The sequence below is a fragment of the Pteropus vampyrus genome, unplaced genomic scaffold (genome assembly GCF_000151845.1).
Source record: "Pteropus vampyrus isolate Shadow unplaced genomic scaffold, Pvam_2.0 Scaffold4, whole genome shotgun sequence".
In the NCBI taxonomy this organism is placed as follows: domain Eukaryota; kingdom Metazoa; phylum Chordata; class Mammalia; order Chiroptera; family Pteropodidae; genus Pteropus; species Pteropus vampyrus.
This window is the reverse complement of record NW_011888785.1, coordinates 5306371-5328414: the sequence shown is the minus strand read 5'-3', so window position 1 is coordinate 5328414 and position 22044 is coordinate 5306371. Positions and strand designations below refer to the sequence as shown.

The 22044-nt window shown below is 35.1% G+C and overlaps 1 pseudogene; it reads right to left on the bottom strand.

Annotated features, from left to right (window-relative positions):
- Window positions 1-5743: 5743 nt before the first annotated feature.
- The window catches only part of LOC111742014, a 143923-nt pseudogene continuing 127622 nt past the window's right edge, over window positions 5744-22044 (bottom strand).

Here is a 22044-nt window from a genome sequence, read left to right as displayed (position 1 = left end):
ACATAATTGCCTTTTTGTGATAACCCCCACTCCTGAGAGGATATGCTTTTATTTGATCTTGTTTTAACATTTAACAAGGCTATAAATCTTGTTAAGAATGCATATGTAGTATTCCTGTTTCGCATTTCCAAAAGGTAGCCTTGAATTCCTGCCCTAGAATGAAAACCATTTATGGTTTGCACTCATCCGTATACTAGGATGGCATAGAACATCATAGGGTGGCAGTGGTTGTGTCCCAGGGCTTTTGAATTATTTTTGTGAAAAGCCCTAAAATGAAGGTTCTAATGCAAATTTGAATGGAAAATAATTAGCATTTCCTTTCCTTATCCCAAGGAGTCAGATAAGGTAAATTATTATATGACAATAAAAAGAAAAATAAACCCATGCTCCGAAACAACGATTTCAATTGTTGGGATTAATTTCTCAATTAAACAGCATCTGCAGGTAGGATATATAGAGAGTTTTGTTTTTGTTTTTTTTTTGCTGCTTTTCTTCAACTCAAAACGTATTCTGACAGATGGTGACAGCAAGTAAATAAGACAGCAAGTAAATAAAGAATGCCTGGGCTCATGAAAAGAAAAATAATCATAAATAAATATATTTCAAGAGGGTCCCTATGTTTACTGAGCTCTGAGATAGTAGAAGAAAAATCCTCATTTATATCGCATAAATAAATTTTCCTACCTCCTTTCTTACTTCTGAATAATACTAACAAAGGCTTGTGGTACTTTCTTGGCAGAAAGCTCTAGCTATCAGATAACTCTTTGCAAACATTAAATATAGCACTTTTTAAATGGTTTTTTGGCTTAAAATTTGTAGGTGAATAAAAATATCTAGCCATTTTCCATATCCTAAATGTAAGACCAAATCAACTGAATTTAAAACAAACATTTGTGAGAATAATAATGTTTATTTAGTAAAAAGAAAGGAAAAATAATAAGAACATTAACATTAAGCTTATAAAATGCAATTCTGTTTGCAAAAAAAGTCCTGGATGGATGAAAGCCTTTTATTTTTATTATTTTTTTAAATCGCAGCAATGCCTAAACTTGCTTATAAAAAAATATTGAATATAATTTTAAGGTAAATCAAGATAATATTGCTCTAGTAAAATAACAATGTACCACCTTGCCTTAGGATCTGGGTGTGACATAAAACAATGTCTGGAATCCCAAATGCCATTTTTAGCATGCATTACAAATAAGCTAAGTTTTGATATATATTCTGACTTAAACATACATACTAGAAAAAATTTTGTTTTAGATTTAATATCTTTCTAAATGTTAGGATTCCTTATATACTATAAAAGCTATGTGATGTAAATTAAGCAGACAAACTAGAATAAATCGGCTCGTATATAACATTGAGATTTTGCTGTCGTTTTGTCCCAAATTTATAAACAGCAAATTTTATTCATCTCCAGAGTACTGGCTCTTTAAATACAAAAGAAAGAAATTTTATTCATCTCCAGAGTACTGGCTCTTTAAATACAAAAGAAAGAAAAAAAAAAAAAAGATGATGTGCTGCCTTCTGTTTCTTATTTACTACAAATTATTGGACTTAAATTTGAAACAGTAGAAAAGGGTGTAATCATAATTTTAAGGTGATTATTTAAATTATGAATAACATTCTATTGGATCTAAACTTATTTCATAAGATTTAAACTCCTTTTGTAAGACTGTGATTTTAATGTCCTAGTTCTCTCAAAGATTACTGTTGCTTAAGTCTTTAAAAATTGTACTTAGAGAATTGGGTTTTAAATCTGTTTACTTCTGCAAGAATTTTAAAGGAGAGACGTAAAAAATAGAATCATGGTGAAACATATCATTTGGATAGCAGGGAAGAATAGACACAAAAGCCTGTTAATATATATTTGTGTATGTGTGTGTATGGGAAGAAGATGTAGAAAGTAGGTTAACTATACAGGATACAAGAAAGCTAATGCTTGAATTATTATATGATAAAATAGGTTAGATGAATGGTGTTGAGCAGATTTTTTAGTGATAAGCAATATGCTCTGCTAAGGGCTTATTTTAAAAATAGAAACTACAAATTGCAAGGGAATTATGCCTTATGAAAACAAAGCTGTTAAAGCAATCAATTTTAAAGTTTTTCACTAAAAATAGAAGTCTGAAATCCTCTCTCCTTAAGTTTTTTTCATATCCACTAGACTTTTGATTATATTTTTTCTCTTTATTATATTTCTTTTTTTTATATCTGTGCATATCTATTTATTTTTTACTTAAAATGCTATTGAGGCATTATCAAAATGTCTTCTATTGAAATAAAATTTATTCTTTTTTGTTTTGATGGTGTATAATAAAACAATATACAATATAATTTAGAAACAAAAGTGGTTTACTTAAAAATAATATAATCAGAATATGCACATCTGAGTTCTAATACAGAGATTGATACAACGAAATATAGACTATTTAAAGTCAATCATATGACTTCTCAGAGAAACCTCAGGCTACTTACAGATAAACATTATCTATGTTCATTTTTTTGGAATTATTTTTCTCTGTTCTACATTGGTACTTGAGTGACACAAAAAACATACTTGAGTTTTCCATCAAGTTTGTTTCTGCTTTTCTTTCAGTATCTCTAGCATGAAATGATACACTACAAAAAAAAAAAATACTCTTTCAATTATGTTCATCGAGAATTTTGTAATAAGTTAAAAGGGAAAACAGCACCCATCTCTATAATTACAGCTCATATTTAGATATAATGCCTAACAGTCATATTCTCTGAATTACTCAAAATTAAAAGAAGATTAAAATCAAGACAGGCTTTACCTTTGTTTTTCTTTTTTAAGTCAACCAAGTCTTATAAGGAAGGAATTCCTCTAAAGAGTTTCAGATTTGGCTCAGATTAAATAAAAAGGCAAACATTACTGGGAAAATTGCCATTTGTCAACAGTTCCATGTCATATCATGTGGTGATACAGTTCCCTAAACAGCAAATGTCAGAATTGCTGACACTCTCCCGTACAAACTAAAACAAGTACAAATTTTAGCATAAATGATCCAAAAGTATTGGCATCAGTGTATTTCTAAATGAATGGCATTTGTGATGTCTAATATTTTCTTCCTAAGTTTCTAGCATACCTTCATTTATTTTCTATAAGACATACTGGGGAGTGGGGAGAGGGGCAGAGAATACGTGAGAGTCAAGTTATTTTTAAAGTTAACAAAGAAAAAATGATTTTGAATTCTTGCTTAATTAAAAATGGAACAGTACAAGAAGGTGACTCACTTCTATCATAACAAACTGAAAACATTTTAAAATTATGCAATATCCTAAAAATATAAAGACTGATTCAAATATTGCTTCACATAAAAAGCTTCAAATAGATCCCAAAGTTCAACTATTTAGATTTTTTGTGGATATCACTGCATTGTGCTTTCTTTAATACAAAATATAAACAAACAGGTAAAAAGTCCATTTATTACATCAATAATTCCTTCTGTTGTAATAAAACAACTGCTTTATTTTTAATTGACTGAAAAGTTAAAATATACATTCTTCAAAAAAGTTAAAGTATACATATTCTTACCTTTAGAGAAATATTAACGTGAATTGTTTCTTCGTCCAATTGTGATTCAACCCTAACCTTAAAGGTACTATTTTATGTAAGAAAGCAGAGGTCCTAATATGTGTTACATTTTATTCAGAAATATAAATGATAATTCTTTTTACTAGGTAGCTTAGAGTGACTAGTCCTTGTCATAATGTTGTCATAGTGATAGTGACATCAATGTACTTCATGGTAATTAGTGCAGCGATTTATCTGAGAAAAATATCAGTGCTGATTCCTGGTGTATTTTACACCAAAATGCTGTGAAATATACTATTTAACATATCACAGGTAAATAGGCTTTACTTAAGTCAAGCCCCGGAAGTATAGTGTAATTGATGGTATATATATTTGTGAAATGTAGATAAAAACATAAGTATCTGAATAGATGACGGGGATATTGGTGAACATAGCCAAGAGATCATGATTAACCGGTTGCTAAGGAAAATTCTGCTCTCAAGTGCCTTTGCCAAATACAAAAGCTCCTCAAATCATGAGCTCAGTTTAATTATTTTGTTAAATCCTTTTTAATTTTTTTTTGGACTCCAAGCGTGATATGGCAGTAACAGTCCTGAATCCTGGATTCCATCCCTCACAATCTTGGCAAAACACTTTCAGTCATCACCTTCCATGCCAAAGGGGTGTTATTGAAACTTGAGGTTATGCTTAGTGGTTTAGTTATTTCTTACTCCAATGCTCTGCAAACAGCTATCACAATAAGCAATGAGAACAACAGTAGCTAAGCCTCTCAGAGATGGAGAGAGAATCCCCATTTTTAGGTCATTAGCAATTAAAAATGAAAATAACATATACAAAAAAGTTATATTATTTGTATATTTAAAATGTCTTTTTAAATAAACTCATTATTTTTAACAGCAAACTATTATGCAATATAATTCGGCTTTTCACGCAAAAATTATAGAATTTATTTTTAAAATAATAATTTGTAATGAACAATGGATATTGATCAGTAAGGGATCCAATGCTGAAATATGAAAGAAAATTACTTCCTCTTTAAATCTGAGAGGCTTGTCTCTGTAATTGATTATGCAACATTATTTTGAGAAGACCTTAATATCTTTACTGAGTGCCTTTTCCAAGAGCCCAGTTTTGTGTATTCTAAATAAAATGTGTGTCTTGGTTACCGTCACTAATGTCTGCAACTCCAAAGGGGATAAGCAGTGTCCAAATAAGGTCATGTATTGTGACCTTAGTATATGAAGGCATATGTATAATCTTGATTTATATTTTGGGCATTTGTGAGATAAGCGGTTCACAGAGTTCTTTACCCCGACTAGAGAAACAACTCTGAGGCAATAACTCAAGAATTTGTAAAAAATATGTAGATGGGATCATTTGTTGACTAGGGCATCCAGTGCTGAGATGACCGCCTGAAATTGGGCAGATCTCCTGACTCTTGGTCCTGTCCTTCATAGGATCATACCAGTTAGGGGATGAAAAGCAGCACCATTTCACTGAGCTCCACACTTCTGGTGGTGCCAATGTCATTCATATGGTCTACCAGTTTCCTCTCTTGTTCATTTAGTTGATCCCAAGAGACTCTCCAGGTAGCTAAGGTGTCTGGGAGCATCCTGGTATCCTGGCATCTGGCAAGGGACTGCAGACAGGAGAGGCCATCCCATCCTCCAGGTAAAATATGCCAAATGGCCAAGGTTTGTTCCATCCTCTATCCAGGAGGCCTAAGTAGAAGTTCTTAGTTTGAGAGGTACTGCATTTATGACCCAAAGTATAATGAGGAACTACGTATACAGGGTTGCAGGCTCATGGATCTGTAAGAGCCATTATTAGAAAAGGCCAGTATTTGTCCAGACATTTTTGCTCTAATGTCATAAGGCACAGAGCCAAGGTCAGTTTCTAACATCAGGAGCCGAATGGCAACTTATAGCCATCAAAGGTGTCTAGAGACTCTCGGAAGCATGAAAAGAAATTGTAAAGCCTGTATAGTAGAGAAGTCTCTGGGGGCACTCATGGAACTGTCAATTTTTTTTTCTAAGTCGGTGATTTTAATAAAGAGAAATACGCTCCTGAGAGAAAATAATTGAGTTGTTAGTTTGTAGTCCTTTAAACAGTACAATCTTATAGTTAGCCGAGGGTAAATATTTCAACTGTTGAGATTAATACCATTCAGGGACTCTGTTTTTAAGCAAAGAGAAGTTGGTGTTTCCTTTTAGAAGGAATATATCCACTGAGATGAGAGGCCAAACAAACTCTGTTTTTCATGGGATCGTTTTACTTTGATCTTCATTTCCTCCCTATAAGGATCATGCACAACCACATGACTTGTGAGACTTTGTTTTATTGCAAATCTTTTGCCACAATGACACATTTACATATAAGTGGGTGTTTTGTTTTTTTTTTTCATGAAAAGAGAGATATGGCTCTGGAGACTAAGCTCAGTTCTGCAGCTTCTACCACAGTCTTCTCTTAAGACATCGACACACATCTCTTTCCGGGGCGAGAGTTTTCATATATTGCTTACTTTAATCTTTGCTTTTGAATTTTTCCCAGCATACTTCACATATTTCCTTTTTATGGATTTCTCTCATGTGTTTTTGCCACAAGAGAACATTTCTTTGGACATATATAGCCCTCATGGACCTTTCCATGTCCTTTAAGACTGCTGGGTGAAGCAAAGTGTTTTCCACATCTTTCACGGTTTCATTTGCATTCATTTTTCTGCTGGAACTGATGAATTTTCAGCTGTGGATGTTTCTTAAAGATCTCTTCACAACTTTCAAAATTGCATCCACATTGTTTTTACTGACTGCCATGTTTGCATTCAAAATGTTCCTTCAAGTTTGGTTCTGTGTTGAATTATTGATCACATCCACTAGCTGCACAATTAACCAGCTGTCGTCCAGTGTGGTTCAGCATGTGGTTTCTCAGATAGTAGTGACTGACCAACTCTTCAGAGTCACAAACAGATGGTCTCTCCTCCATATGCTTCACTGGTGCATATCTGACTCCCAAGCCTTGTTGAAATTGGCTCTGCAGTTTGGTAAGAAAAGAACCTCCTGAGGACCTTAGTGAGTGGGGGAAGGAGCAAGGGTAGGGCTGGTCTGAGCTGTTGCCTCTCCAGTGAACAGCGTCTTCAGTGAACGTATCTCTGATGGTCAGGAATGACACTGCCTCAGAGACTGGCATGGCCAGAGAAGCAATCTCATGTGGAGCCATTTGTGACCAGGCGAAGGCAGCCAAGGCTCTGCCATTGCAAACCATTCTGGACTGACCCCATGCATAACCCAGGTGCACTTTCTGGAGTGGTCTTCTGAGGGATCTCTTGATTTTAAATTGGACAGATTTTATAGCCTTTCGTTGTCCGTTTAAGGTAGGCCTTTGTAAATAGCAGCAATAGGGAGAGTCAGTTAAATCGTAAATGAGAAATATGTTGCCTCCAGAATGCAAAAATAATTAAAAGAAGCTGGATTTTTATCCCCTTAAAAGTATGTTAAACAAAACTCCTTGGAGGAGGATGCCATCACTGTAATGTCATACCTGTGTAATGGAGAAAGGCGGATGCAGTTAATATCTCGTCTGCAAACACTGTGTACAATGGGAAAGTTGCCAAGGTGCTCTAGGGGGTGGACCGGAAAAGGTGTATTGTTTCCCTTGGAGGTGAAGGCAAACTGCCACTAAGAGCCTGATGAAATAGGCACTAAAGGGATCATATTAGCCAAATCTCTGGTAAAAAAATAATTACTGGTTTTTGATTGGTTGGTAATTTTTTAATAATATTGAGTATTAGATGTAGGAACCTTAATAGATAGGACCACAGTATTAAAGTTGCAGCAATCCACTGTGAGGTGGTATTTTTTTTTTCTTTTTTAAGTTTTTAAAGATGTAAGAACAGGTAAAGTTTGACTGTTAAATGGAGGAGCAGTAGGCATAATTGCTTCTTTATTAACTAAGTCTTATATAATAAGTTTGAATTCTTGAAGGCTCTGTTTTAACTTATATTGGGTCATCTTAACTATTTTAACTGGAAGGTCCATAGGGTCTAATTTCATCAAGACAATTTATAAATGCCAAAGACTTTCTTTAATTTCAACTTATTACTCATTGTTTCAGAGTGTCTACATCCAATGTGGAATATTTTAGGGCAATAGGTATTATGACTATGAAAAATCTAGGCAAGGCTGTAGTTAAAGTAAGAAACACTTATTTTTTTTCTCGATTTTATATTTAGTTACTCTCCTAAGGTTATAGGAGTGCCATATATAAATTTAGTGGAATCCTCTGGTATAACTGTAATTTGAGACCCAGTATAATTAATTCCATGAAGCTTTGTCAATTTGTGCATTTTAGCAGATGTTCAAATTAATTTAGAACCTATGACATAGAGACACAAAAGGCAATCAGCATCCTTTTCATTATTTTAATAAATTTTGGATTTCCAATTGGGTCAAATTATAAGCCTTTCTTTAAATTTGTTTTTTAATTTTCTCCTGCATATCTAGTATTTTTTTCCTTTTATTTCATTATTTCTTCCCATTAGGGGCTTTTACCACCTAAAGCTATGATTTTAGTTTTTGTCTTTGTACTCAGTGCAAACTCAGTGTCAACCTTTTTAGGTGGTTACAGAAAAGCAGGGTGCATGGGCCCAGCATCTTGACTTGTAGGCAGTCCACCTCTAAAGGTTTGGGGTTTGCACTTGAGAGCTATAGCAGTTTCTCCTTGGGATGGCATGATAAGCCTATTGTCAGAAATATCAGTCTCTTTGCATGTTATGTTAGGGCACTTACTAAGGCATAAGCACACTGGTTAGGGGGCTTGCATTATTTAAGTAATTGAGTAACTGGTAGGTGTTCGGGAAAGGGCTACTAAGATGAGATATTAGTTTTCTTGCCCCAGAGGCTCCCTTTGGATTATAAATTGGGTGCTGGTTCCCAAGGGTGCAGTCTGTTATGTTCCTGAGTGCCTAGGGAGTATGAAGTTCCCTGGTGACAGCAACAAGGTATGCAGCAAAGAAGATAGTTAGTTGCTACTCCAACCTAAGTAACACTGACAACAAGACCCAGCTACCACTTTTCCATCATCGGAGAGCCAAACCAACATCTTCCTGCACAGAAGTCTCCTGAAACACATTGAGAAACCAGAGTTCTGCCCAAAATAATAATAAGGAAACACCAATATCCAAGAAGTAACACCCTCCTGAAATAGACCTCTGCCAAATGCAGACTGTACTGGAAGCACACTGGAACACCCCAAAAAGCTCAGCTCAAGTGGCCTATCACTCCTATGGGCATAAGGCGGGCCCCCACCTGGTCTATTATCTAACTCCCAGACTTGGGCCAATTTGCACAGTTTGTTTTTAATATTCTGAGAAACATGACAGCCACCAGCAGACACAGCAGCAGACAATAAGACTAAAGCACTAGCTCAGGTTCCATCCCAAACCTCTCTCACTGTGGTATGGAACCAATTAGTAAGCCAAGAGCAGTCTCCGAAAAAGTTTTCCAAAAGTCAGTGGTTATGGCCACCATGCCAATTGTTTTATAAGACCCTAAGAATTCTTTTGATGGTAGGATGCAACACACTGACTTTCTTGAAGATGAAAGGTTGAATTTGTTGTTATTTACAGCTATTAAGGAGAGATGGGAGCTAGGCAGGGTGACACAGGAAATTGCACTCAGGGGCAGATGGGTAACTGCAAAATATCTGTAGGGAGACAGCTATGTAGTGTAGATATGGCAAGCAGGGTTAGTTAGGTTTTGCAGGCTCCCTGGGGATTAGCTAACTTGCATAATTAGCATAGGGGTTACCCCTAGTCCTCCGGTAGTTGATGCCGTTAGGATGGTGCATAGTAGCCTGGCTGTGAGAGCCTGATAAGGGAAGATAAGTTTCTAGAGCAATATGATGGGCTTACACTCAGAAACTTAAAGCAGTCAGACTACAGGAGTGAAAATACAGCATGGGATAAATATCCAGGTCACCTCACAATTTATAGGCACCTAGAGATCTCATTAAAAATAATATGTTTAATAATTGAGAAATGCCTATTTTTTTCACTCACTGGCACATAAACTGAATGTTAAATTATGCACTCACTTTTTCTTAATCGCTTTTTTATAAACACGAGGCATTTGCTCATTTTATGAGTTTCAGAATTTTCTAAAATTCCAATAAAATACATAGAAATGATGTCACTTTTTTAAACCTCCCATATGAATGTCCATTTTGAAGCCTTGAGAGAGTTACTGAATTTCACACAATTCTATATTTATTATAGAACTACTGAGTAAGGAATTCCTAACAGAGATTAATTAAGCAGTGTTAGGGGAAAAAAAAATACTCATGACCAATATAGTATTTTAAAAAATTAACAGAGAAACTCTAATAAATGTTAGTTTTTAGCACTTACTAGCATCCGAATTAATATAGACACCCAATGTAACATTAACATACTGTCGTAACGGTTTTATGTAAATTTCTGCAAAATGACTTCAAATAGGTCTTTAATACTGCTCAGCAATCCACTTGTGCTACTCTTGAAACTTCCTTTTTCAATTTCCCTAATGATTACTTGAATTTCCTCTTCTCTCCATGTATGTCTCTTTTTTTGCTATTAGAGTAGAGACAGTTTTTTTTTTCTTCTTCTTCTTCTATCAAAGATCCCTCCTCTAGTCTGTTTGGACCCCATTATACTTTCTCAGGAATACTACCCAATTTCCCTTTTCTGATTATTCAAACACACCTTCTCAGCTAGATCTTTTCCATCAACATGTAATCATTCCTAGGCCTCTTACCATATCATCCATCACGCATAGCCCTCTCTGCCAGTTCACAGTCAATCTTTTTCAGAAACTTTATTTTGCTGTCTTCATTTCCTCACCTCCCATGCACTCACTAACATGCTCTACGCTAACACAGCTTATGTACCATTATTTTATGAAACTATCCTTCCTAACAACATGGCCTCCATTTGGCCGAATGTAGGGGACAGCTTTAGTACTCATTTCATTGATTTCTCAGTAGTACCTAACACTGTTAACTATTGACTCTTGAATTACCCTCTTATCTCAGCTCCCATGATGCAGTACTTTTGTATAACTCCAGAAATTAAAGCACCTGACTGAAAGCAACGTCAATAGGAATGTAAAAAAAAAAAGAGATAAAATATATTACTAGTAAACCTGTTTGTCCAAAGATCATTATGTAATTGTTGCAGAGACTATTAGCTGTCTACCAAAATCCCCTCTCTCTTGTTTTATAGTAACTGGAAATATTATGATTCAGCTGTATTACATTTTTCTGCCTCCCTTGCAATTTGGCTGTGATCATGTGCTAAAATTCCCTCCAAAGTTAGGTGAGAAGTACTATAATTGTCTTGTAAAACTTTTCACATATCCTGTTCTGCACTCTTTCCTTTTTCATGTGAGCATATTGAGAATGACAGAGATATAATCAGCTTGGGTGTTTGAATGACTAAGTGAAGCAGTGTTAAGCCCTCTCACTGGCATACACGCCTATCTTGCTGGGTTGGAAAATTGCCCCATAGACTTCAAACTTTAGGATGTATCAGCAACACCTGGAAAGTTTGTTTAAACACAGATTTCTGGCCCTCAGTACCAGAGTTTCTGATTCAGTAGATCTATCATGGGGCTCAAGAATCTTCTTTTCTAATGGCTCCTGTACTTTGGGAAGCACTACCCTAGACCATAGCATAGAAAGAAACAAACTTTTCTTTTTTAGCCATTACATTTTAGTCTATTATTAAAACACTTTAGCTTCCCCTCTCTAATTCAGAAATAATTATGAAATTTTAGTCAAAATTATTCTATTTTCATGTTGGTATGTGCACCTAATTTGACATAAAATACAAAACACATTAAATGATTGAGAAATGGATCAAATCGTCTTATATCATCTGGTTTGTCATCTTCCCACGGATTGTCCTCTTTTCCCTAAAACTGATCCCAGCTCTAAGACCACAGTATCCTGTTCGAAGATGTTCAAATTGTTGAATAATTAGGGGGTTTAGGCTTAGAGTAGAAAAATGGAGACAAAAAATGGAGAGGAAATCCACCTCATAAAGAAACGTGATTTTGGATTTTGAAAATAAAAAATTGAAAAATAATATTTTGTTTCAAAATTTATCTTGTATTTGGGGTGGGAACGAGAGTGGAATGGTGGAAGGTGGGAAGGGGGAGGCATGTGTGTGATGTTTGGAGCCAGGATATAAATTATAAATGCCGTTCGGAGAGAATGGATGCATTGGATAGGAGTCCGAAGAAATGGTCACCGATTCAAATTCTGTATCTGATTAGAAGAGAAACCTTGGACAACTGTCTTCAACCCCTAGGGGAGTGATCTAGATGAGATCCAAGGTCCCAAATAGTTCAGTTCTATCACTGAACTATTTATTTTATAACAGCACAAAGGTTAAGACGTTTATTTTCCTGTAATGACACATACATAGTAGGCTCAAAACATGTTTGATGAACATATGTATTTTTTGTGAAGTTTAACTGGAGTAGAGAGAGACTTTCAACCTAAAACTTGACATGTTTTAGTTTATATGCCTTGAATATTTTATTAAACATGATTTAAGGCATGAAATGAGAAATGGAAAAATGCTGTTTCTTAGCAGTTTTGAAGTAGTACAGGACAAATAACAGAGCTTTCATTCTTTCACAGACAATACTGTATAATGGCTTTACCAATATTTAGTGCTTCAATTTGTCTCAGGTTTAGGAGAGGCTTTTATTTAATTATCTTCTAAGTGTCCTTAGGTCATTTAACAAATGAACACAGTTTTTTCCTTTCCCATTACAATTCTTCATTCATTCCTTATAACCAGGATTGAGTTATTTAAATTGACAGTCTCTTTATTGGTTGACATTTAAGACACCTTGAACTTTTCAAGAACTTTTTTAGACAAAGTAATGATCTCCAGCTTTTCTCCTCTCCTTTGATTAAAATCATAAACTCTAAAGACCACACAAAAAAACTTGTCTCTAGGCTATCAAAGTTATGTTGAATTTGCTCTTGGGAATATATCTTTTAATTTCTTATTTACTGACATCTATTAGATGAAAAAAATGGACAAGTTTCCAAGTAAGAACAAAGTAAGACAAGTTAGGTAAACCAGAAATCAAAAAGAATAAATTGAAAAAAACCCACCAAGAAAGTCTAAAGATAATCTGATTTTGTAAAGCAGGAAAAGAACTGACAGATTACTACTAAAACCAATGCACTATACAAAGTATTATAAAGACACATTCACTGGAAATAAAAGACACGAGAGACTAAATTCCAATATTAGGGAAATTTATAAGGATATTAGAGATCTGACATGCTATCATAAGCAGAAAACTTGAGAGTAACATGGGAGGTCTGGTATCAAGTCCCAGCTGCTCCATCCCACAATTTACAAGGTTAACTGGTTTACGTAACGGACTAAATTTGGCAAGGATGTTTTATGGAAGCCCTATTGGTTTTCACCAATTTTTCCTTTTAAAGGTTCCTTTTCACTTGACCTTCCCTGCCGCCTGATAGCACATTATGCAAATCTCATGAATTCCAAGTCACTTCTATTTCCTTTTTAGACATTATGACTCACTGTCAGTTATTCAAATGTTCAATCCAGTCTAAACCAGAACTTCAATCTCTAATTCCATTCAAAGCTTCTTTCTTTTCCACAACTCAAGACCAACCATGTCTCAAAGGCCTTTTGTGAGAAAAGGCTCTTTGATTTTTCTTTCACTTTTCCTCATCTTTTTCCTGCTTCCTCTTGGAGACAGGAGAGAAAGGTAACAATTGGTAGAAGAGGTGGTCTTTCTTCCCTTCTATTTTTGTGGTCTGTCCTTTGTTGTTTCTGCATGATAACATTCATATATGATTGCAGGGGAGTTTGTTAGGCAGCAGTAAGTAACCAGAACACCTCCCAAATAAGTCATTCTGACTTTACAATAATTACCTTATGTGTTTGAAAATAATTTTGTTAAGCCATATCGACAGATTCAACTCCAGACCTGGCTACAGTGTTTTTATATTACCTGTGTCATCTTTCTATAGTGGCTCCAATGATGAATTGTGGAGATAAATGTCTCACACTTGTACAGTAAATCAAAACTATGTAATGTTATAATAAGCATGCAAAATCACTCATGTTCTGCTTTACAAGGTCTGGGAGAAAATGAGAAGGACAGATCTTTCAGTGCATTGTACTTCAAATCAGTTGGTCTAAGGCAGATCAACTCGACTTTTCTCTTTAGGAAAGAAGTGACATTGATCAGATTCAATATATTAGAACCATCTACAACTATTGCTCAAATGAAATTAATATTAAACAAATTAATGAGTTCTATAATATCTGCCATTTCTTGAATCAATTACAATATCTTTACCTTACCTCCATTTGCTGATTTGAGGTCTTCATTATCTTTCACACAGTTTCCCAAATTTATTCAGTAACATTTTCATGATACTTCTACCTTAAAAATGTTCAGTGATTCCTTATTACATATGACATTAAAAATCAAATCCTCATTTTTGTTTTCAAGTCCTTCCTTAGTAGTAGTGTTTTCTGCTGTCTACTCCCAAATTCACTTTTTTAAAAAATATTCAGTAGATCTAACTATGGTCAATAATATCCAAACCTGAAAAGGAAAAAGGGGGAGAAAAAGCACATTCTTATCTGGCTAAAGAAAAAACTGATGGTAAGGCTTATACCAACAGACATTATAAAATATTCTAAATGAAATTTTAAATGTAAAAAAAACCACAACATTTTAATCTATCCATATTCTAGAATTTTTGCATAGGTTGAAGGTAGCATGACCAAGTTGAATAGGTAAAATGAGCCCATGTCCACATATTTGGAGGCTTTCAGATTATAGCAATAGAGTTTAAGAAAACTGAGAAACTATTTGATGGGCCCTCTTAAGAATATTAACTCATAAATCACAGTAATAGGTATATGGCCAAAGGGAAATGACAAAAAACATTTCTCCTTGGTCGAAATATCTCTATAAGAGTCTATAACCAATCATATACATCCTCTGCTTCTCTCAGCCTACCAATCTTAACTAATACTCTATTTTGCATAAATTGTCTTATAGCAACTCAAACCAAGCCCCAAATATCCTATAAAAGCCTGTCATAATTTTCTCAGATCGAGAAACTCTTAAGGTTTGCCTGTGGAATGCTCTCTCTTGCCACACCAAGCTAATTAATCTTGGCATTGTATTGCTATAGGTGTGTCCCTGAGAGCCTTGCTGTAGTTAGTGTGCCTCAAAACTACCACTAACTAAACATGTAGTCTTAGTCTACTTACTTGTCATGAATCTCATTTCTCTTTCCTTGTATAATACTGGTAATATTTATCTCGTTGTATGCAGTGACATTTAGGAACAATATATGAAAAGTACCAGTGTGCTACATATTAGATAGTAAGCATCAGTAAATGGTGGGTAATTATTTTATTGGTATATTTAATTATACCTAATAGCATTGTCAGTGTTCCTGTTACAACTCCTGGTTTATTTCTTTTAAACTTAATTTTTATAGTAGCCCATGTCTGGGAATATAAATCTGAACGAACTGTCAGACAGGGATATCTTAGAAAAGGATGACTAATGCTAATTTGGATTAGCAAATTCTATTTTGATTAGAACATTCTTTGAATGTACAGAGCCTATTGGCTTTTGAAAACTAGAACTAAAACTGGATTCAGTGACCTTTAAAATTTTTCTGTCCTTATTAAATCATGCATCTAGAAAAGAAAAATCAGTGACTCGTATTCTTGATGTGATCAGAATTTGATCAAGAATGTGGGAAAGGAAAAAGAGGGAAACATAAGATTTTTTGAGACAATGAGCAAAGTATTTTAACAAAATGATGGTAAAGTAATGAGAAAATGCAGAGCGTTTCCAATTTCTTGCTTTCGTACACGCAGTTTCAAAATATAATTAATTAAGGAGGAGGACGATGCCAAGGTCAGTTTCCTTAGGAGGCAGATTCTGAGACTGAAATTTGCATATATGCAATTTATGGATAGAGCTCTTTAGGACAACAACTTCTGAGAGAAAGTTAAGGAATCAGGACTGCATAGAGGGAGAAGACAAATTGTAATAGAGTTAACATAGAGGTCAAAGCTGATCCCTTGGGGAGCTCTTGGAGTTGGCGTTCTTCTTGAGTCAAGAAAGCTTGGACCCTTTCACTCCTTGACCAGTCAGTAGAGAGATAGCTCCCTTTGGCAAAAAGCAATTATTGGGGAGGGCCTCAGCTGTGAGCCAGGCAGCACTCCCAACCCTAGGGGAACTTGTGTGTTGATCCTCAGTGGGAGCTGTGTAGTGCACCTCAGCATCCACTACAGTGAATTCACAACTTCATCTACTTGATGTGTTAGGGCAAATTATCCAATTGTCTTCTATTTGACCTGTGAGAAAAATAAACAAAATGAATTTTAATTTAAGATTTATTTAGGAAAGAAGTTTTAATGAATCCATATGATTAAATTCAATATTAAGACTTCCTCAAAATATTATCTTCCCCCACTCCTCTTTTGTGCATGTAGATTGTTGTGCTGTGATTTGACAACTATATTCACCTCAATGCTCTTGTCTATATTTACTCTTTGAATGTTAATCTAGGCTTTATGTGTGGTGGAGATGAAAGTCTTCAGTACTGAGTTGCTCATCCCTTTGTTCTTTCATCAAATTTTGAGAGGTTCCTACTTATTATTTTGTCAATGGCATAACAGTTTAGTTCTAATTTTGCTCTTTTTCTTACTCAAAATCGTTGGGAAGCTGCATGAGACAAGTGGTACACCAAGAGCAGCATCACTATTAAATTATTTGCCTGGAATATTCAATTGCCATACATGAAAGATGAGAATAGCTTTAGAGGAGTTTATGTGAGATATAAATCACGTATCAGTTTATGAGCTGAAACTTATTTCAAATGCATTTGGTTTACATGTGAGACTGTTAACACTTGATTGATTTATATAAATGGTGTTATAATGTAAAACAACCATTTATGATATTTGTATCTGTTTTTGTTTTTCCTTCATTCCATTTCTGAATGCCACCTAAATGTTGATCCATGTTAGGCTATTTCCTGCTGCAATTCTCAGATCCATAAAGGCTCTGTCTAGTACCTCATCAAGCAAACATGGGGATTTAATAAATTATTTTCTGATGTGGATCACATGACTAGGTATCAAATTCATTTATAATAAGAAATGCTGGTTAATAATGTACTCTATCATATTTAGATTTCTTCTTTCAGGCATCAGTTTCTGTGATATTATCTTGATGTCTTATACCATTTATGAGGAATACTAAATAGGTAAAGATAAAATGCTACCCTACAAATATTTAAAGTATATATTTTTAAATAAAACAATTTCCTTAGCAAGGCACTAGAACTAGGATGTTCTTGGAGACAGAGAGAATAAAATATCAAGCTAACAATCAGCCAAAAATGACTGATTGTTCTGCCTGAGATGAGTGATATGCACTTAGCATATAACCTATCTTTCATTCCACACTGAGCATTGCCATTATTTATTCTGCTCATTGGAGTCTTTAAATTGATTGTGGAAGGTTAAAAGACCATCTTAACTCCTCGGTTGGAACAGACTTTTGGTTAGTTCTGTTCATTCTCTGTTGAGACTATAAAATCTCTCAGTGGGTATTTCATTTTATTATCTCATTGAGCCTAACAAATCCTGATGAGTTAATCAACAGTACCTGTGGAACACCTTTGTCACTTTTAGTAAATCTCAGAAGGGTAATACAGAGCTGGAAATAAGAAAAATGTGCTCATGTTTGTGCTGTTTGGGATGCATAAAACCGTTTTTTTGTTTTTTGTTTTTAAATAAATTATGCTTGCTTATCCTTTTTTAGATAAGCAGAGGTAAACACATTTTCTTTTCTGTCACTCTCTGCTTTCAGAGTGCCATTCTGTTTTGCCACTACCAAGTTAAAGAAAATAGAAATGAACTGATATATTTTTAGGACTCCTCTCTCCTGATATATTTGATTAATGAAGTGATATGCTGAGTAAAATTTTTCAGGTTAATTAAACACTATTTATGTTTTTATTATTTTTAATGCATATGTACTATGAGTCTACAACAAACATGGTTGCTATTTTTAAAATGAAGAATTAATGTCATAGACTTTAATATGATAGGATGCACTTTTAGAGTTAGAATAATAGGATACACAGTTTTACATGAGCCTTAAGATAGTCCCTAGAGGGACACATTCATAGGCTCCATTTTACATATGGAGCCTCATCTCAGACAGGTAAACAACTCGCTTGAATTCAAAGTACATGACAGGGCTGGAGCTTAAGCTTTTGATTTGAAATCTAATTTCTTTAGTCCAAACCATGTTACCACTTTTTATTGAAATGCACAAATAAAGTCCACTTATCTAGTTGGAAATTCCTTTGTCTATGAAACACTAATTCAAAATCACAGCTTACAGTGCTAGGCAAGTCTATAAACAGTTAAAGATGAAAAATGGCAAGTAGTACTTAATAATCGGATTTACACATATGAGGCAGTAGCATTTGTTTTAGAATTACATTTCTAAACATCCTTAGACACTGTCAAACGCTAGTTTCTTCTAAGTTAGTAAAGTCGACACATCGAAGGCAAACATGAAATAGACTATAAGCAAAGTCCCTAGGCCTAGGGACTTTTTTTGTAGTTTTATCTCTAGCACATAAGGTAGTGCCTGGCACATAGGAGGCCCATTACATGTATATTGAGTGAATGAAAGTATTAATGACATTTAAACAGCAAATCTATAAAAATGATTTATACAAAATCTTAGTTCCTTAGCAAATGAAATCTGCTATTCGGAAATGACTCATTGAGAGCCGATTTTGACCATAGAATAGATTCTTTGTGCTCAAAAAATTTAAATCTCTGATTAATTAAAAAAATGAATATTGTAAAATTAAATTGATGAATGATACGAACTGGAGGATCTGCCAGTTATGTGCTCATTTAGTGTGATGTTTTCTTTAACCCTTACTCAGACATACTGAGAAAAACTAATACCTTTGATTTTAACTGATGTTTCTTTTTGCTGGTTTACAATTAGACTAAAACAACCGATAAGAGAATCTTTCCCTAGAGGAAGCAAATATTGCAATTCATTCAAACTTAAAAAAAAAACATTATGGATATTCTCTTATTTGTAAATACATATTTCTGTGCCTCTATATTTAGATCTTTAGGAATTTCAACAATTGATAAACAGGTGTGCTCTAAAATAATCATGTTTTTATTTCTCAAATAAAATGTTTCTCAAATGCATTTTGACAAAAAGCCATTTGACAATGTTTTGTGTGACATTTTAATAAATATTCTCAATCATATATGAAGAGTGAGCTATTTGCCTTTTGGGGGGAGAAGGAACTTTTCTTTTACCTTTTTAGATTTTTCTGGCTGGTCTAATATTTAAATCAACATGAGAAAATAAAATTTAATTATATACATACAGATGAGAATCCCGAATACATGAGAGTCAGAGACCCCACATACGTGAGAGATTTAGAGACAGAAAGATGTATTGAGGTATGTATGACGTCCTGAGCCAAAGAATGATGCAAGATGCCTTGGAGCTTCAAAGGGAAGAAGGTCGTTCACGGGCTAAAAAAAAGAGAGATAGAGAGAGAAGCTGTTTAGTAATTAGAAGTTTGCCTGTTCTATAGAGAGGTCATAAAATGTTATCTCTGGTAATAACTCCTATTTTGGACAAGACCCCCAAATTAGATTCTTCTATGCAATTAAAGAAAACACAGAAGTTTATCTTGAACCCAGAGCCTCAGTTGCCTTCTGCTTAAAATAACTCACATACCAGAATGGCACATCTTGGGGAGGCCTGTTCTGAACACCTTTGGCCGCATCAGATGATAGACAGAAAGAATTATAGAATATTGATTCTGAAATGGACCTCAGATAACCTAGTAAAGCCACTTTATTCTTATAAATGAAACAGAATGAGATCCAGAAAGATAATGTGACTTGTTCAAGGTAACAAAGTTACATAATAACAGAGCCAAAATTAGAAGGTAGAGCTCTGACCTGTTTTGCAGTAGAAGACTCAATCACTATAGAAACATGACCTTTAAAAATTATAGAATACCTTTTCTCTATATTTAACACATTTTTGACATTTTGTCAGTAGCACTGTTCTACTAAGTGCTGGCTAATCATAATCAAGACAACATAAAACCATGTATCCTCTCTTAATAAAAGAATACTCCCTATCCTGCAGTTCTCTCTGGCTCTTTCTCTTTATTTTTCTTTTTTTCTTTCCTTCCTTCCTTCCTTCCTTCCTTCCTTCCTTCCTTCCTTCCTTCCTTCCTTCCTTCTTTCTTTGCCACATTCACCCTGTCATTGGTTCTTCTGGGGCTATTTCTATACATCCATCCAGAATCCAACCTCTTCTTCACCTTGATCAAAAATGCAGTCTTCATTCTTCTTTTTGCTGCTGAAGCTGTCCTCTTGCTGGTCTTCCTGTTTCTAAGCTAGCCTCCCTATGTCTGTTTTACAAAACAAGCTAAATCAAAAAAGGTTTCTACTACGCTGAAAACCTTCCACTGATTCCTCATCTCTCTGAATGTAAACCAAAGTCCCTATGATGATCTCAGAGTGCCAAACCCCCAGTTTTCTATTTGACTTTGTGTCTTATCTTTGCTCACTCACTCAGTCCACTCAGGCCTCACTGGCTTCTCTCCTGTCACTGGGATACACCAGCTTCGTCACACAGTACAGTCTGTGCATTAATTCCTTCTCTCTCACATGCTCTTCTCAAAATGCCATTTGCAAGTTTCACTCCCTCACCTCTTTCAAGTCTTCTCTCAAATGTTATTTCTCAGTGAGATTATTTCTGACTACACTGTCTAAGGTTGCTAACCCTTAGCCCACCCTATTCCCTTCTTTGCTTTATTTATTTATTTGATCGGGCTATGATGTTTTAATATGCTAAATGATTTACTTATTTATTTTGAGTTTTGGTATTTCTTTCCCCATCAACTCAACTAAAACAAAGGTGCCATCGGCACAAATTTTTGTCTGTTTTGTTCACTGATGTATCCTTAGTACCTAGAAGAATGCCTGACTATGTGCTCGAGACTCACGTACATTTGTTGAATGAACAAATGAATCCTCCAAGAATACTGGAGGAAAAATATCCATTTGAGAAGGACAGATGTATCTCACAGACACAGCTGGTCCCAGATTGTTCTTTCCCTTGTGGATATTACTAAGTACAGCTGCCATGACATCCAGATGTGCCCACAGACCTTGCCCATAAGGCCCATACCAAAATAAAATCAGGTTGTCAAGCCATCATTCAAGGTTCAGGGATAATAGACAGGAGTTATAGAAAAGAGGATATTTTATAATTAGCTTTCTATATTGTCTCTAGAATTGCTCCCTGGCCCATGCTCCAACAACATTGGCTGCTATTCCCAACTTCTTTCTTGCCAGTGGAATCACTTTGGTGGCTGTCATCTCAGGATAAGCCAGGTATGCATCTTGATCATTCTATTTCAATTAAGGTACTGATATTTCCCTTGCCAGAGACTGATTCACAAACAGGAATATGACACTCACTGGTTAATGGAAGATCAAAGTCAAGTCAGTGGAGATAGCATATAGAAATATTCTCGAGCTCTTCAAAAAGTATACAAGGAGATTGTATGCTCTTCTCCATAGTACTCACTGCCCCTGCTTTGGGACACTGGGTGTTGTAATTTGAAAATGTAATTCTTGAAAGTACAGCTGACCCTTGAACAAAATGAGTTTGAACTGTGCAGATTCATTTATACACAGACTTTTTCCAATAATTATCTGTACTGTTTTCAATCCGTGGTTGGGAGCCCCCAGATGCATAAGGCCAAATGAATGCATTGATCTAGCACTATTTTCTATCGCGGACCTGAGCATCCTTGGGCTTTGGTATGTCCAAGGGGTCCTGGAACCAATCTCCATGGTTACAGAAGGACAGCTTAAGTTTTGGGGGAGTCAAAGCTATATACAGATTTTCGACTGTGTCCCTAACAGTTAAAGATCAGTTCTGCAGGATCATGCTGCACCCATAAAGTGACAAAACCAAGGATTAAGCCAACCGTGTGAGGATGAGAGAACAGAATGACAATGATGACAATGAGAAACTCTGCCCTTGATTACACTGTCGATCCCCTAATTCAGCCTGGGATTGATGTATCTCCAGGCTTTCCATATTGTGAAATAATAAATTTTGTTAATCGTTTGAGACATTTGAATTAAATTTTTCTTCTAGGTGAAGCCAAAATCATTCTTAGTGACAAGAAATCCTCTAGGGACCCTCCCAATCCTTACCCCATTTTGCTGCTCTTTCCTAATAGCGGAGATATTCTTAAGACCCTTAGTCATATTAATATTCCCTGAAAATTTAAGCCAAATAGATAAAGTCCCAGGTGTG